Below are 13,864 nucleotides of genomic sequence, written 5' to 3'. Positions count from 1 at the left end.
AGTGCTGTAGAGCATGCACATGTAAACAGTACACACCCCAATCTCACAACTGTAATTGCAGGCAGACTGCAATTCAGAACAGAACAAAAATAGTAGGCTCTCTCTTAACAGTCATCTATGCAATGGCTAGCATTATCATCCTTTTTTATTTTAGTCTACAAGTAGAAGACAACTGCTGTACATTTATTTTCTTGCTGAATTTGGAAGATCAGAAATAACAAAGCCCAGAAAGGGTAAAATGCAGCATTGGGATGGGAGTGGAGGTAAGGGAATGGCCCAAGTCTTGCATATTCCTAACGTAGTATAAACAGGAATTCCTTACTCTTTTGCCTGAAAGTTCCATTTATTTCAATAAATCTATTTAAATTAAAACAAGATCTGAAACACATCATTCTTAAAATGTGCTTTCCTATCTTCTCTGACTGATTTTTATTAAGTAAAAGGGAGAAGTGGAGTAGCCATGAAAGGAGTATGTAGTGAGTTATGCACACACAAATGAGTTTTTCAGCGAGTATAGTCATAACAGCTTTTTACAAGGTAGTACATTTAGGACTTAAGACTGTCATATGCTAAAGTGTTTTAGCACTGTTAAAATGAAGAGTATGTAATCTCAATAAAAATATCTAAATTACACCACCAGCAATTTGAAACACAAAATGTGCCTTTTAAAACTCATTTTAGAGCTAAAGACAAGAGGTGCTGAAACACAGTGCCATATCATGCAGGTTTTCCTTTTAGGTTTGCTTTGTTTCTGTGATAACTGGAGTCAAATTTTTCTTTTTCTTTTTAAATAAAAGGAAGCTGTCAGAACCAAGTTAGTCGTTTTCAAAGGGTCCATTATCCTATTACTGAGAAATAAATTTAATAGCTTATTGGATATTTCAGTGCAAACGTAGCTTCGCATTGAAACCCTGCATCATGGAACGCAGGATTTAGTGCCTGCAAGCTTAGAGTTCAATTACAGTAACTAGCTCTCACTGAGAAAACATAGGCAGCTTAACACCTAGAGGTTTAACATGAGATCTTTCATGGTGAAGTCTATTGGGAACAAAAGTCTCCATCTTGGTGAAAGGAAGAAGATTGTCTCTGCATTGAGCCAAATTTACTAGTTATCATGGTAGAGCAAACACTTCTACCTGAGCCATGAAATCATTCCTTGTGTGCTTTTGCAGTTGGAGTGCAGATAGATCCTTATACCAATACAAGCTGCTGTAACAAGGAAGCCAACATCCCGTGAAATATGAGGTTGTGATTTCATATTTCCTATGAGATTCACATATATCTTTTTCCACTACAAACATAATTTGGAATGACATTAATAGAAGACACATTCTAAAGACTGCAATTCACAGGTGGTCATAGTTTAGTGCTGTACACGTAAGATGCATTCTTTTCAAAATCCTGACACTCTGCAATAGATTTTCCCTGGCATAGCCTAGAGCATAAAATATATAACAAAGCCTAGGCTCATTCAAATTCAGTTATTTAACTGAAATAGCTCAGCTAGGAGCTCTCAATTCCACCAAAGATCAGGGAGTTTATCCAGTCCTCCTAAAACCTAAATCACCTTCTGGAGATGCCTCTTTCACATGCACATACATTCTTTCTCTCTCTCTTGACTATATGGAAATCCTGGGAACTGAGTGCCTAAACTTGGGCAGAACTAATCAGTGCCCAGATGTCTTTGAAGTATACAGCACTAAGGAAGATTATTGTCATACAAAGTGTGACAGAATGGACAGATCACAGTCCCCATGGGGCATCCAAGGACAATGCAGCTTATACACTACCCAGCTCATGGGGGAAGTAGCAAAATTGTCCGTCTTCTTCCTTGAAGGAGGTTTAATATGGCTTTACAATGAAACCCTTCTTCCTCATACAACTCTTTTCATTAAGCAGAGATCACTACATGGCTGGGCTGATAGTATTCAAAAATAAAAAAATTATAGACACTTCATGACGTCTGTTTTTCTTTCCAGACATTCTGTAAGTGATAAAATGAAGTTACTCTGCCTGCCACCTCTTGTACTTTAACCACAACACATATCCCTGAATACTTCAAACTCCTTCAGTTAGTGAGCTCTACAAATTTGCTGAATTGATAACCTTTTACTTCTGTAATACATAGCTTAGAGAGACTTAAAAATGAAGCACTAAACTGTGTTCCCAAATCCTACTGAAGACGAAAGGAGCTACTCTGAAACACCAGGAAGCAATTTTTGGTTCTAATGGTTTTTGCACACAAGTTGATGTTGTTCTGAGCAGTTCCTACCAGGAAGATATTTTGAAAGATTCATTAGATCCATTGACTTCAGTCTTATGCTAGTTTCACTGGCTTAAAATAAAAATGAAGGCAGAATCAAGCTATTTCCTGACTCAGAACGCAGCTGTTCTCCCTCTGATGGCATAACTAATTCATTTAATAATATTCAAAACATGCTACAGCAGCATATTCTAGCAATTTCCAGTTGTCCATTATTTTTTCCAGTTTCCCATCATAATCAGACTTGACTGAGAGAAAATGGAAGGAAAAATACATGCATTATGCATGTGTAGGGCATAATGTCTGATCTATGATGAAATTTCCCATCATTCACGCAGAGACAGAATAATTCCTCCTGGCTACACCACTCTTGAGTTTTTCTTTCTCTTTATGCTCACAAAGATAGGTTTTATAGCAATGATCTGACATTATATGGTACTGAAATGAGATAAGCCATATCAGGGATGGGGAGGAAATATCAATGTTTTTATAGTAAAATCTGATGATGAATCAAAATTTCAGAATGAATATTAAAAATATGTATATTTTTAAATCTCAGACACCTCTAGACAAAGCTGCTTTGTATGTACTACAAAGCAAATACAAGCTTTATAGGTGTGTAGCTTAACTTTTTCCCCCTTGCACTCCTTTTCCAGATTAAAAGGAGGAAACACAGACTCGTTTCGTAAGCTGTTTCCTCAGAGAGACAAAGGAGTTCAGGTCCCCATGAAATACCTTAAGTCACGGTTTGACTGAAGTCAGTGGGAGCCATCTCATTAACTTCAGTTGGGTCTGGATTTTTACCTTGTGTACAATACTAACTGAAGATGCAAGGGGAAAGCATTTCTTTCAGGCATCTCAGTGAAACCTCTGCTATCTCAATGAAGATGATATAATGTAACTCGTCAAAGGACCAAAGCCAAAACACATGGGTACATAAGCTTCATTTTTGCCTTCCTGGGGCCATTTAGCCATGGAGTTGAGCAAGACCAGCTGGGAGCCCAGATGAGACAGACTCAGCAGAGAGCACAGCTGAGCACTAATCACCATTTCCACATACACCCTGCTGAGCACTTGTGCAGAACAAGTGCTTGGGTTTTGCTCCCATCAATAACTCTCTCACAGACCTGCAGAAGGCAAACAGCACTGCATGGGAGGCAGCTCAATATAATTTGAAGGTATTGATGTTACCAGGTATAAATGAGTAAGTAATACAATCTGCTGCATTTTAATTGCAGGTGAGGATTCACTGGAGGAAAGAGCTCAGCATGACTCTCCTATCCAAGGTTAAGCACTCAGGGTTGGAAGTGAGGACAAATGATTTCTGCTGTTTTTCAACAGTTCTTATAGGGCAACTATTGAGGGGAATGATGTTGTCCAGCTATGTTGATTATTGTAAAATCTATTCTAGATAAAGCTGGCATTAAAGTAGCACTTCCTTATCAAGAGGTTGAGTAGGTTATCTGAAGGAAGTGGGAGAGGGTAGGGGTGAGGAACAGCTATGAATAATTCCTTTTAATTTTTGCATATAATGCAAAATTAATGCATGTCACATTATATAAGATATGACAAAAATCTGCACATTTCTGCTCTGTATCTAATTGCAACTCTTCTCTGGAGAGGTAGCAAATCACTCAAAAATGCCCTCTCCTTTCCTTTTTCTACAAAGTAACCTACTAACTTTAGATTTTGTGGTAGCAGGAGCAATCTGAAAATCTATGCAATTTGCATCTAAAGAGCTATGTGGGGATTCTTCTCTCTTCCTATACAAAATGGATGTTCTTCTGGAGACACAGAAGTAGCAAAAAGTTGCTTTATTGCTGTTTTGTGACAGCGAGACTTGAAAAGGTTTGAAGGAGCAAGCAGCAAACCTCGTTATCACACTTGATTCTAAAAATTCTTGGGATAGTAGAAGATCGCCATAGTACCTCTGGGAAGAAGGCTCAGTCTGTAATCGAGAGAGTCTGTAATCAATATAGGGAGGCAAATGTTGTAAGTATTTGTTACACATCTCCAACCCCTTCAGAAGATCCTGAAAGACTCTAACTCCTATCAACCTTGCTAGAAATTGTACGCACTCAGCATCTTAAAAGAGTAGGGTTACAGCAACAAGATACTTTCTTCTGATAATCTCACAGTACTGAATTTAATTATGGTTTAATTTAATTATTGTTTATATAACCCTTGTATCATCTCCTGAGACTAAATAGGACATTGTGCCCATTTAAAACAAAAACAAAAAACAAACAAAAAAAACCTTCAGCATGGAGAACTTATGAGAGATCTAAAAAACCATCATGGGACAAAGTTAAGGAAAGAAACAACAAAGTTTTATGCACCGTGCTAATGACACCCTCCTGCTTTTTGAGGCATTTTCTGTTGGTTTTATGGTCACATTTTTCTGAGTTTCAGAACTAGTTCCTCTTCAACTACTCTTGGAAAGAGTTGCACAAACAAGCGGGAAAACTGAGTCACTGGAGAAACAAACTGATTGCACACAAAGAATTCTCAAATGTACAAATTAAGCACACTAAAAAAAATCAACAAACTTTCTCTAATCTTCTGTGTAGAGATGTTACTTCCTAAAACAGATTAAGAAAATATTCTAGGCAAGAAATATTATTACTTAGTTGAGAATGCCTATGAAAACAAAGTATTGTTTGGTGCAAGGAGAGGTAAATGTTGATCCTTTGTACCTGTCAATGTCTCTCACCACATCTTTGATGATCTACACCAGATATTCATTACATATATTCTAAATGAAAGGCTAGGTCAACAGACTGGAAAAGAATACTTAGGTGTCAGTTCCTCATATTGATAGCAATACAGAGAAGCACATTTTAAATGTATTTTCCCAAACACTTGAAAACAATCAAACTGAATGGTATGAACTCGATAAAAAGAAAGCGTATCTGCATATCTGACAAATCTAGCTAGGCAAGCAATTAGGGAAGCAGGACACTGGTGATCTGTGTGTAATTCCATCTCCTTGTAGAAACTGCGTGGTTTTTTTCTGCCAAACAGACACTGCTTTCTCCTTGGTTCCTTATCTTTGGCTGAAGTGCTGTCTGACCCGCCTGCACTGCAAGTATACTGCTGACTACAGCACCTACACACTGCTATCCTGGATTCTATCAGGTGGTCACAGATCAACAGATACCTTGCCACAGACCACAGCAGGGTTACTAGGAGAAGAGAACTAAGAAGCTTCTTGACTACATCTGCAGTCAGTTTTCTGAAAAGCTCAAAGCAAAGAAACTGAGAAGGAAAGAGACTGAAGAACAGGACGGGACAGGTCAGGACAGGGTGGGACAGACTCAACTTCCCTACCTTGGACAGCTCCCCAGCGCCACTTCTGCAGGCAAAACAGGTAAACGGTGGCACACTGTCGATGATGACCAGTACAGGTAATATTTAGAGGGGTTCGATGAGTACAGGGAACAGTCACAAGTGAAGGGAAGAGTGTCGTATTGCTCCTCACTTCAGAGCTTAGTCACCTGGATTCTGTTTACTGCCTCAATTAACTAATTGCTGTAAGCAAGGCTTATTGGCCACAATACCCAGGGGAAAGCATGACAAGAAAAAGCAAAGAAATGGAGCACTGTGGAGAAAGGAGTTGGGAAATAGACATGGGGAAGGTAAATAAAAGAGGGTGAGAAGATTAAAATGGAAGAGTGAAAAAGCTGGATGAGAAAAAAGGATGAGAGAGGACAGGGAAGGAAGAAAAAGAAAGAAAAAAAAAACCTAGGTAGGGGGGAGTGAACAAGACATGAAGGCAGAAGAAGACAAGAAAGACAACGCATGTAGAAAAAGGGAGTGATAGAACTGGGACAATTAAATAGCAAGAACAATGGGGAAGTGATACAGAAGAGCGATGAACAGGAGACACACAAGCATGTGGAGAGCATAAAATAAAGGGAAACATATAGAAAAGTGTAGCGAGAAAAGGACACATGCTGTAGTGATACCTGCTTCCAAGGCTTCACGTCTGTTTTAAGTACCTTCTTCAAATTTCCAAACGTTACATCTATCTCCCAAGACATATCAATATTCACTGGTTCAGCAACCCATCCATTAACAAATTAATGTATACACTTTGATCCCTGTGAAGGTGCTAATACCTTCCATCCTCTTAAGAGCAGTCATAATCTTGACACCACTGATTAAAAATGTAGCATTTTAACCTGGTTTAATTATGATGATAGGTGCAGTTATTGCTCTAAATTTTGCTTTTGCACCATAAATAAACTTGCTGATCATATTTAAGAGTCATAAACAATTTCCATCTGGTATCCAAGATAGTGATATGTTCATCTGCATATTCATCAAGTGGAACGCACGTAAATAAGAAAGTTTTGTTGATTGCTTGCCTTACTTCTTCTACAGAGAAATTCTTAACCCTTAGGATCTTCTAATAGTAGGTCAGACTATCTGAACTTAATTCCAATGGGAATGAAGGGAAACAGTCCCACACTCTTATTTAATTGCTATCAATTAAATGTAAAATTTCACGTAAAAATGGTAATCTTTTCTGTAGCCAAAGGGATGTATTAGATGCAGAAAAAAATTAGAAATAAATTATTGCCATTAGAGAGTTAGATGAGCCCATTCAAAAAATAGTAAAATGAAGTATCAAGCAGTAATAAAAATATTGACTCCTTCATATATTTCCCCTCTTTTTAGGCATGTAATTTGTCATTGGTCACAGTTCCCTATTTGTCATTAGAATTTGCATCTGGAAAGCATTCTGCCAGGGCAGGAAGGCAAATAATAGTAATGAAAAATTCATGAAAATTGCATTCTACCAAATAAGTGCTGATATTGATGTTCTGTTATCAGAGTCCTTTAAATCCCAAACAAATAAATCCCTCAATCTACATAAATGGACTCGTGGGGAAGATAAAGCAAACTTCACTATTATATATTTGAATTAATTCAGAATTAAGAAAATATTTGTAAAGCCTTTGCTTCTTTCAAAATCCAACAGTTTGCTTTTTCATTTTATATAGATTAAATGTATAAACAATTATATTTCAGTGAAGCTGAAGAGTAATGCTGAAAATTCTGCAGGGTGATATCCATTTGTCCATGGTGGGAATGGAGATTTTTACATTATTTCTGATACCTAATTAAGATGCACACTAATTTGAGATCCCAGTATTTAAAATGTTGTGAGATTTTTTAAAGTAATGTTTCGCAGAAGGAATGGCCTGCTTTTCATGGATTTACAAGTATTTGGATGAAATAAGTTTTGTAGCTCAATAACACTTTTTACCAAAGCAAACCACTAAGGGCTCTATCAACCTACATTGATCTGTTGCATCAGGCAATGCACAGTTCCTTGCTTCACAGTAAAATGACAGCTGACTTGGACAGTCTGTCCATGGCACCAATTGCTTATTTTCTTCCATATTTTTCAAAAGTACTTTCTAACCTGTTGTAGATTCTGGCAATGGCCACTGAAATTTGCTGGGCTGCACAGCATCCCACCTTCCAAATCAATTTAGATGAGCTTGCCCGTGTATCTATCCTCCTCACACTGCTCATGCCATGTGTTTGGTAAAATGGGTACACCTTACACTTCCTTATGATAGAACCTTCCTTATGATATCAAAAGACATCAGGTCCAAGTTCCAAAATCACTTACTGCATGCAAGCCCTACTAAACTGGATGAGAAATCAGGCAGAAGGGAGTTTACATTCTGCAGGCTGAAGCCTCCAGCAGGCCTGTCAGCTTGGATGAGGCATTCATTCATTCAGATTCATCAAAGTTGTAACCTCCAATTTACTCCCACTACTCACTAGAAATAAAATAATGGCTGAATGGCCTGAAAATAAAGAATTCTTACTGTTTTAAGGGGCCATTCATGTGGAATAATTGAATTTCTTCTAGAAATTCACTGCAGGACAAGATTCTGGTAACAAAAAACAACAGAAACAGATTCAGCAACATCTCTATTACACATCTGTTTCTTTCAGGCACCTATCTGCACTTTAAATCTGGATGTGTTTGTTGTCGCACTACAGAACATTCCTGGATGTAGACATTGCTCTTATTTGCAACTCAGTTGTGTATATCTATGATAATTTTAAGTTCCATTCTAGATCTGGTGGGAATAGAATTAAGGCTTCTTGCTTTTTCACCTGTTCCCATTTGGATACAGATATACAGATGGCTGGAGAGTCTCCTCTAAGCCACTCTTTAAATATCCAAGTTAGAAAAGATTTTTTTTCTGAGATTTTTGAGGATATAGAGACATTTTGAGCTATTCTACCAGGTGAAGAAAGTGAGTAAAAGTGTTTTAATTTAGCACTAAGCTTATTAGACTATAGAGAACTTAGGAAAATTGATTTATTCCAAGTTGCTGGGGCATTACGATATTCAAACTGCTAAACTTCAGCTATGAAGTGAACGAAATATAAATTTAAATCCAATCTGAATGACTATGTCATTGATGAATTTATGGATAAAACATTAATTGAAAGGACTATAATACACACAGATCTGGATCTTGAGAAAAATGTGGAAAACATCAGTTTGTGTTATTGAATTATTAAAGTACAATGATTATTTACAGAATGATTGAAGTTATCAAAGTTGAATTCTTAAAAACTATTGAGAGACTTTGTCTTTAAAAAACTTTTCTAACTTCAGAATAGGAATATTTTTTTCATCATATTCAGAGATCTGTGTCTCAACAGAAAAAAAAAAAAAAAGAAAAGAAAAGAAAACTGCAAATACATTCACTTATCTAGCCAGGCTACAGGCAGACACCAACATACAATATTTGAGCTGTGCAAACAAAACAAATGATTGGGGGTTTATATTACATACATGCACATAATTATTTATAACTATGCAAGTACCACACTGTAGGAAGGCTAGTGGAGCAAGTAGATGTCTCATAACTCATTTAATTCTGCATTGGGTAAGGTTTTTTCTCTTACAGTTCAAATATGAGATGTAAAAGGTGATGACTTTGACCTGTGTGTTTTTTTTCCTGCAAATATGTAATACAGCAATTCTTCTGGCAGTATGTATCTGTGCCTATGTCTGCATTTATATAGTATTGGCCATCTATACAGATTAAATAGTTAGTTATCTTTCCAGAAAGAATAGAGCATAACATCAGCAGAATCTGACTTCAATACTTCCACTTAGGCAAAGTTTACAACTCAGTGAAGTGATGCAGGCCCTATATAATCAATGCAGATGTTACGTTTGGTATATACACCTATGAAATTGATGAGAAAGACTAACTCCTCTCAAGTCATATGAGCAAAGCCTTTTCCCTCATTTGGGCTTTTCTTGCAGTTCTCTGATCATACAGAAGCCATAAAGATGTCAGGCTTCTGCCTGGAGACATGTCAGTAGGTGGAGGGACAACTGCAGAGACATATTGCCAGCAGGAGAACTCTCCACTGGGCAGCCCACAAGACAGAGGGGCAGGCATAAGTCTGCAGAATCTACAGCTTTTTGGTCACCTCAAGTATTTGGCCCTGCTGAATGCTTCCAGAGGGAACTGCTGCAGGCAACAAAGTAGAGTTGCACTTCAGGGTACTTCACCTTACATTAGATAACACTTTCAGCCATAATCTTCCCAGATTTTATATGTAGCCATTTTCTTTCTAGACTTTGTCAAATTCAGGAACAACCACACAGGAAAAGCTTGGTGCTAAATGGATGAATGTGAAGCTAAAAGCATTCATTAAGTCACCAGATATGTCTAACTCTCTGCTCTTCATTTCTTTTTACCCCACCATTGGTGTTTACTGGAGCAGCTATACAGAACAAGAACTTGCTGCCATGCTGTGAACTGCACACAGTTCAAGCAGATACACAGCCTCAACTTCTGCTTTGCCCTGTTGCAAAATCATCATATCTTTCACAAACCTAATGAGCTGAACAGGACAGGTCACTGGGGACTGGATCTGGGACCATCAGCAATAACTGCCTACTCCCAAATGCTATCTGAAAAATCAGCAGATTTTTGTAGATATGTACTAAAGGACAGACTGAATTTAGATGCAGAATTGACAACTTAGAAGTTATACATCCTAATATGCAAAGCTCCCAAGCATGTACAAAAATATCTATTTATCAAAACAGTCTATTTACTTGGAGGAACTAAGTATTTAAATGTATTTTTAAAAACAAGTTATTGAATGAGTACAATCATAGAAAATGCCACCTATTTAACTCTCAAGCACATATTGTACAGGCACACCTGTAAGCAGAATATGGCCTACATCATTCAAGTAACAAACAAGCATCTCAATTTTTTGTGTGTTACACCTAATTATTACAATCTCTAAATCTCAGTGAAAAAGTCGTAATGGTTTGAATGTGTTCAGGATATTCCAGCCAGAGAAAATGAAGAATTGCACCAAGGCAAGTCACCACCTTACATGATGGATATCTTCTCATTATTATTGTCATCATTACTTATGATGATTTCCCTTCAGTTATTAAGCTAATTCATTTGGTCTGTGTTTTATTAGCTTTTGGCACAGGAAGAAATGGAAGTTTGGTCCAGTGGTGTAAGACACTGGCAAGACTCAGAAGATATCAGGTCAGTTTCACTTCAGACAAGTTACCATGGCACAGCTTACAAAATCTGATTGTGTAACTATGTTGAGGAAAATAGGACTTTTTTCCTTCAGGAGCCTTAAAGACAGTTGTATTTTGTACTGGCACAAAGTAAGTCTTATGACTAAAATATTGTATTCCTATTCTCCAAATAAGAAGCCATAAAGAGAATTTTTCTGTCAAGATCAGTGAATCCATATTGAGCTCTTACCAGCCTAACTAGGCCAGGTATGTCCAATAAAATTAGCTATTTCAGCAAAGTTAAGGTCTTGTAAAGGTCAGTCTTTCATATTTCATTTCCTCAGTAACAAAATAGGAATATTTTATGGTTAAATATAATAAATTATGAGGTGTTTATTTCCATGATAAGTTAATCAGTATTTTAAATGAATAATCATAATAATCCTGATACTGAACATGAAGCATCAGAGTTCTCCTCTCAACTAAGATGGAAAGCAAGCTCAGCGTAGTTGCTGCTAAAGCCTTTCACTTCCAGTTGACTTCAGTAGGCTGAGAGTAATTGCTATATTGCAGAGAATTTCAACTATTGTGCAATTCAACATTTTCAACCTATTCAACAATTATTGTAGCTATGCAGTATTTCCACTGTAATCACATTTGGGGTAAGAATAAACTGTATATATGGTATGTGCTTGTGTGCTTCCCTGCATAAGCATAATTCTACAAGGGCAAGTTTATATGTGGAAATAGAGAGCAAAGCTTGATATTAGTCTGCCCACAGAGGGCGGTGGGGCATGTTCAGGTCAACAAAAGGGCGTTTTGACTTCAAGAAAATCCCAAAGCCAAATTTGAACTCCATTTGAACTTGAATAATTTTGAATGCATATCAACCACATCTTTATATATCACAATGAATAATTATTCAATTACATTCCCTTTTCTATGGTGAACTCCTGTTGACTACTCGTGTCTACATTCCCCTGATGTTAACAAACTTCCACGTGTAATTTAGTGATGGTTGATTTCAGCACCTGTCTAAGCATAACCACAACAGGGCTGAAAGCCACCTGACAGCTCTTCAGTCTCACATTACATTACCAAGATACAGAGTGATGGTACAGGCTTTTATTTTTGCCCAAGTGTTCACTTTATAAAGAATGTTCTCTCCCTGAATATTCAACTAGTTTTTATAATCTAGCAATTTCTACTCAACTTATTCATAGAGCAAGTTTTTCACTTTCTGCTGTATAACATGATAGACTGATTCTTGTGCAGTGCTATTTCTGCATAACATTTATTGATAATGAGTTTTTCTGCAGATTGATGTTGTAGAATATTTTCATGGAAAATGTTACACAAATTAAAAACAAAAGATGCATTTCATGGTTTCCCTTTATTATTTCTCTGGTAGAGTCTTCTGGTTCTATATAGTATCAATAGTTAATGTTATTACATACTGAGTGCTACTGTGAAATTGCAGCCATTTTTAGCTGACACACTTTCATTCAATTATCACTTTGCATCTAAGCCTTAAGACCTCATATGTATATAAAAACATTTATAGCATGCATACATGTAGGGTAGATTTTTATGACTTGGGTTTAATAACTAACAGTGAAAATGAGTATTTAATGGTGGGGGACAGGAGTTTTCTTCAGTGCTGAGGCCACCTGATTTACGCCCTTGACAACCAACAGCACTTTAATTACAGCCTTTCAAAATAAATGATGTTCTCATAGGAAAATTAACGTTGGACTTCGATATTGCAAAAATCAAATATTCTTGTCTCTTGTGAACTTGGAACACCTAAGAACACTCTGGAAATAAATATTTCAGTGTTCTAGACACTTTTCCTGTTACCTCCTATGAATAAGTCACAATCTTGTTTTTACCATTCACTTGCTACATTTTCTTCTCCAAGGCACGCATGCATCTTGTTCACAGAATTTGAAGCATACATTTTTCATTAACATCTACTGTAATGTTGTGTTTATGCATACTACTTCAAGAAAACATTTTTGAGAAGGATGCTACTTAAGTTGGAAAAACATGACAGGAAATGGCAAAACTAAGGTTACATACAAATATATGCAGTGGTCAGGACAGGCTGGATTATGGTAGCAGTAATCCTCAAAATGTCAAATGTATATCAGCACCTTACTGACATGCTATTTCATACATCTGTAGAACAACAAGGATTGCTGCTGGGACCTCTGCATTTCCATTTAGACCAGTGGGTACTATTGTTAATTGCATCGTTGCAGTCTCCCTCATGACCTCTGCCTCAGCTCATGCACCAAATGGCTGATGTTTAATTAGCTGATTATAAGCAACTTACCCAGGGTCAAGCAAAATATCTGTGGCAGAAGGTCACTGCATAAAAATAGAGATTTGTGGTTTATTGATATATAAACAAAATTGCTTTTAAGAATCACTGGTACCCCAGTAGCGGGCTAGGATTTTCACATTCTGTCTTTTTCATACCTTCAGGGCCTATAACCAAGATCTTAAAGCCAGATATACACAGGTAACCAAGGATATGCTATTGTCAACATTAGAATAAAAGCATATTGGACATGTTGTACATAAACTCATTTTCCCATATTCCGCAACAGCCAGCCAGAAGGCAGCTTCACTAAAAGCCACATAACTGCTCAGCCCGCTGCTAAATCTGACACAAGGGGAAGCAGTTCATACAAACCACAGTTCAGTATTATTTTCCACAGCCACACAGCTTCTAAACCAAAACTGGCCCAAGGCCAGAAAGCACAGGCACTTATGTATGCAAAATGCTGTATAGATGTGTTCATAGGTGGTATTTAAAGTGGTAGATTCAGAAAAATGATCCTAGCATGACTCATGCAAAACATAGAAAATTCATTTTCTAGACCAAACACTGCAGTGTAAAAGGCAGCACAGAAGACAGAAATCCTTCAGAGTCATCTTCTACTTCAGAGCTGTGACCTATATCTAGTAGTCAAAGAAAAGATTTTAGAAAACAGAGCTTTACAGCAACAGGAGATTATTAGGCTTGGTAGAGAAACAATTGC

The sequence above is a fragment of the Anser brachyrhynchus genome, assembly GCF_964034855.1.
Source record: "Anser brachyrhynchus genome assembly, chromosome: 8".
Taxonomy (NCBI): domain Eukaryota; kingdom Metazoa; phylum Chordata; class Aves; order Anseriformes; family Anatidae; genus Anser; species Anser brachyrhynchus.
The sequence above is the reverse complement of the archived record's forward strand: the minus strand, read 5'-3'. Positions refer to the sequence as shown.